Source organism: Orycteropus afer, unplaced genomic scaffold (genome assembly GCF_000298275.1).
Source record: "Orycteropus afer afer isolate SDZICR_OR568_19922 unplaced genomic scaffold, OryAfe1.0 scaffold00221, whole genome shotgun sequence".
NCBI classification, from domain to species: Eukaryota; Metazoa; Chordata; class Mammalia; order Tubulidentata; family Orycteropodidae; genus Orycteropus; species Orycteropus afer.
The window spans coordinates 4,677,593-4,683,282 of NW_006921808.1; positions in this window are offsets into that span (position 1 = coordinate 4,677,593).

A 5,690-nucleotide genomic window follows, 5' to 3' on the forward strand; every position below is an offset into this window, starting at 1 on the left:
GGAAACCCAAGGAGGGGTCGCTATGAGTCGGGGCGGACTCGACAGCACATAACAACAACAACAACATTGTTTTGCTGAAAGTTGATCTCTGGGAGTGAGTTCAGTGGGCTCAAATTCACGTTTGAGCAGTACCTAATGCCCACAGTCTCAGGAGTTCCAGTAGTCTCTATCAAACCAGTAAGTCAGAACTTTTTTATGATTTTGAGTTACGTTCTACATTATTTTTCTCCCTCTCCATTCAAGATCTTTTGTTGTGATTCTGATCAGGTCAGTATTGGTAGCTGGACATCATCTAGTTCTTCAGGTCTAAGGGAAGTGAATGCTGTGGTTTGCATGGTCTATTAGTCTTTAGACTAACTGTTTCCTTGAGTCTTTGATTATTTTACTCTTCTTTGCTCCAGGTTCGGGGGAGACCAAATATAGAAGGTTGTACCTTACATGAACACTTGCCAGCTTTTTTTTTTAAATGCATTTGATGGAAATATAATTTATGTACTGTGAAATACACAAAACTAAAGTGACATGGGTCAATGCATTCTTTTTTTTCTACAGTCTTCCCACCCTTCTCCTCCCACCACTTGCAACCAACAAAGAAAGTTTCCTTCCATATATAAACCTTTCTTTGACCCTCCACAACAATGAGCTAATACTATATTTGTCCTTCTGTGATTGACTTATTTCACTCAGCATAATGTCCTCCAAGTTCATCCATAAAAATGTGGTGTTTTGCTGACTCTACATTATTCTTTAGTGTTGCATAGTATTCCATTGCGTGTATGTACCATAATTTGGTTACCCATTCTTCTGTTGATAGACATGTATGTTGTTTCCATCTGTTTGCTATTGAAAATAGTGCAATGATGAACATGTTTGTGAATATATCTGTTCCTGTTATGGCTCTCACATCTCTAGGATATATACCTAGTAACGGGATTTCTGGGTCAAATAGTATCTCCAATTTCAGCTTTCTAAGCAATCACAATACTGCTTTCCACAGAGGTTCTATCTCTTCATAGTCCCAAAAGCAGTGTATGAGAGTCCCAATCTCTCCATATACCCACCATCATTTGTTATTTTCTGTCTCACTGAATGTTGCCATCAGTGCTGGGGTGAGATGGTATCTCATTGTTGTTTTGATTTGCATCTCTTTGATGGACAATGATCATCAGCATCTCTTCATGTATTTGCTGGCCACCTGAATATCTTCCTTGGTGAAGTGTCTATTCATGTCTTCTGCCCATTTTTCAATTGGATTATTAATCTCTTTGCCATCGAGGCATTGGAGTTTTCTATAAATCTTAGAGATAGTCCCTTGCCAGATATGTAATTATTGACAAATATAAATTTGTTGCTCTCATTTTATTATGTGCTTTTTCATGACGTTGATTTCTTTGCTCCATAAAGTTTTCTGTGCTGATACTGAGCTCATTTTGTTTATGAATCGTGTTATCACTTCCTTTGTTGCTATTGTTTTAGTATTTGCTAAATATTTGTGCTGGTCCTCTTTTACATTTTGATGTGAAGGTTTATCATTTTTCTTTGAAGCTACCCTGTGATTTATAGTTTTATTTCCAAGTTTAGAACAGTCCATGCTATCTTGTAGTTGTCTTGATTTCCCTACCATTTAGAAGTTCTGTAACTACACAATTTTTTCCCTCTTTTTGGTTTGTAGTTGTCCTAATTTGTTAATTGATGTCTCTGGTTCTCTGTTTACAATCTTGTAGGCTTATTTACTTTGGATATTTTATAATTGGGTTAGGATCTGGGCTATGTTATCATGTTTGTTAATGGTCAGTTATTGTATGCTGTTGTTAGTCTCTGTCCAAAGGATTCCCTTTAGCATTTTTTGTCAGGTTTGTCTGGTTTTAAAAGGTTCCTTTAATTTCAGCTTATCTGGAAATGTCCTAATTTCACCATCATATTTGAGGGACAGTTTTGTTGGGTATATAATTCTTGGTTGGAAATTACTCTCTTTCAGGCCTCTATATATGCCGTCCCATTGTCTTATTTCCTGCATGCTTTGTGCCAAGAAATAGGTGCTTAGCCTTATTGGTTGCCCCGTGTGGGTAACTTTTCATTTTTCCCATGCTGCTTTCAAGATTCTTTCTTTGTCTTTGGTTTTGGTGAGTTTGATGATGATATGTCTTAGTGATTTTCTTTTACAGTCTATCCTGTTTGGGGTTTGTTGTCCTTCTGGAATGGATATATTCTCATCTTTCATCATACCGGGAAAATTCTCTTCCAACAAATCTTTGACAATTTTTTCTGTGATTTTGTCTCTTCTTTTTCTGGAATTCTAATTACATGTAGGTTATTCCTTTTCATGGTATCCCATGTGAACTTTAGACTTTCTTCATGTTGTTTTGATCTTTTTCCTGATTGACCCCTTTCCAAAGAAGAATTGAGGTATTTGCCTTCAATCTCACTAATTCTGTCTTCCATTGATTCAATTTTAGTCCTTTGCCCATTCAATGTGTTATCTATTTCTGAAAATTTATTATTAATCTTCTGGATTTCTATGTGTAGATTTTGTAACATTTCTAATTTTCATTTATTTTGTTATATTGTTCTTGTATTATCTTTCTAAATTGTTCTAGAGTCTTCTCTGTGTTTTCCTCAATTTTGTCATTGTTTTCCTTGATCTGTCTCTCAATTTTTTGAAAGTACCTAAGTATAATTCTTTTGAATTCTTTATCAGAGGTTTCCAATGCTGCATCTTCCTCAGGGAATGTGTTTTGGGTCTGTATCCAGGTCCCTTGTTTCTCCTGCTTTATCTTGCTTTTTTGTGTGGACTCTGATGCTCTGTTTTCTCTGAGGCATTGTGGCATTTTTTGTGTTTGTTATTAATTGGTGATTGTATGTTGGAGTGACTTGCCCACAATTTTTGTTTTCTTTGTATGTTATCTACATAAACAAAGTACTCTGCTGTGCTCCACCATTCACTAGTTGGCAGCACTTATACACTCACCACCTGTCTCCTATCCCATTGTCCGCCTCCTGTATATCCTTGCCATTCTTGGCAAATGGAGCCTATTCTTTGGTCCCTGGAATCCAGATGAGAATGCTGTCACTTTAAAATCCAAAATGGCCACCACTTGTAAACATTCAAAATGGTTGTACCCTTGGTCACTTTAAATATCCAAAATGACTGCTACTTGTAAACAATCAAAATGGCTGCGTGCTCCGGACAGCAGAAAGTCAACAGCTCAGGTTGTCTCCCTTCTTCCTGTTTCCCTTCCTAATAATAGGCCACCAGTGCAGTCATCCTTGTAGCCCTTGGTAACCAGGGCTGATCTTCAGGTCAATTCTCAGGTCCCAACACAACTTGGAAATATTCTGACTGTTGGTCCCATCAGAGTAGCTGACAGTGCACTGCTCTGACAATCACTGTACTCACTGTTTTTGTTCAGGTTTTCCCACTAGTTGGTGCCTAATCCACTTCAGTATACTTCCTTTCAAAGTTCAGGGCTCTAGGATTATCTTCTGTATCTATGTCAATTGGTTTCTCTTTTCTTTTTTGAAGAGGGTATGTGTAGCTTGTCTGCTATTCCTCCATCTTACTGGAAGTCAATTCCACTTGCAAGCTTTTAAGACCCAAGTGGCTACATGGGGAAATTTTACATGTGGGGGACTGATGATGGCTTAGAGCAAATTTCTAGCTGGTCAAGTGCATGTTTGGACTCTTGCTTTTAGGTTTGGAATTTTTCAGGAAATTTGTGTTTATTGCTGTTGATAGAATTATACTTTTATTAATCCTCCTTCTCTGTGACCAAGGAGAATTATGTGAAAATGATGAATTTCTTTGATATTAATATTTAGAATCTGATGAAAACACAACTAGGTTCCCCTCAGAAAGTATAAAGCATATATGTGGAATCTTTTCAGTATAAGATAGTAACCATCTCTTGTTTTTCCTATTTAATTAGAAGAGTGTTCAATTTCCCTAGTGGCAAGAAGACCCAAGGGATAGATGTGAAGTAACTAAGGCTCTTTCCCAAATCCTTAGACACCTGGGGAATAACCATGAATAGATTGGAGCCCTACCTGGTGAATGTCCTCTAAGTTATATTAAACAGCTGATAGTATGCTATATGATTAATTGGCAAAATGGTATAATGAATGGAAAGAGATGATGGGATGGATAATTGGGAGATCTGTGAAGGCCATATCTGGTCTAGATGCCCATTGTGGTAGAACTATAGTTTATAAGCAAGAAGAGAAACTGACTGCATGGCTTTTTAATATTCTATTATTTGTAACAATGGATACTGCCTTATTATGTAATGGTTAACTAGTATCATATATACAATATTTTCTAAATGAGAGTCCACTTTTCAGGTAAAATATTAAAATATAAAAGATGTATATTGAAAGATGCACTAGATGCTAAGTATGCTATTGCTTTCTTGTGTGAGCTTCAGTTTTCTCAACTGTTTTTTAAAAAAAAAAAAGAAGAAGAAGAAGAAGAATATGTTAAACCATATTATTTTTAGGGTCAATTACACACTTAATATTAAATATATATATATATATATATATATATATATATATATATAAATCTCTATAATACCAGAATATATTCTATTTCTTTATCCAGGCCTTGATTTGTTCATTTATTTAACAAATGATATATTGAAGGCACTTTATGTTGGTTACAGTGGTGGGAAGTAGGGACACAGATGTAAAACCACTTGCTCATATAGTTTGTCTTTTGGGCTAGGTCCTAGTAAATAAGTAAGCAAATAAATAAAAAAGCTATGTAGTTTGATAATTACATTAAAGAGAATAAACAAGATGTGATAGAATGAAACTTGAGGCACTTTACTTTACATGGGATGGTATCACCTTTTCTCTGGAGAGGTGATATTTAAGTCAACCTGCACAAAGAGAACGAGAAGGCATCAAGGCATTGAAGGACACACAGGACAGGAGAAAACAATTCAAAGGCCCTGAGGTGGAAGAGCTTCAAGGAATAGAAAGAAACTAGTGGCAAAAGCCTAGTAGCCAAAAGAGCAGTGAGATGAAATTGCAGTTGTAGGCACTAGTCTGATCACTGAAGGTATTAAAACTGTGGTAGACAGATGGAATTTTATTCCAAAAGCAATGAAAAGTCAGAGAAAAGTTTTAACTAAGTGAGTAGGTTAGCCTGACTTATATTTTTAAAAAATCACTGTAGTTATTTGTGGCAAATGAGTTTGGGATGTAAAAGTGGAAGCAGGGCAACCAGCCAAGAGTATATTGCATTAATCAATCTGAGACAGAATGGTGACTTGGACTATGGTGGTCACAGCAGAGGTGGAGATAAGTAGGTACCTTTAAAATATATATTGAAGGAAGAACAAATAGAATATGATGATGGATGGGGAGTGAGGGGCAAGGACCTAGAAGAAAACAAAGATGAGCCCTAGACTTGAGCAACTGGGTGAATGGTGCCACTATCTTAACAGACTGAGAAGAAATTAAGGAGAATAGGATTGTATGAGGAATTGGCAGTAGTGGGAGATATGAACCAAGGGCTCCATTTTAGATTTGCTAAATCTGTTCTGAGACAACTATTAAATATGTAAGTGGAAATATCATGTGAGTAGCTATATATGGGGAGCTCTGGTAGCATAGTGGCTAAGACACTTGCCTGCTAACCAGACGGCTGGCGGTTCAAATCCACCAGCCACTCCTCGGAAGGAAGGTTG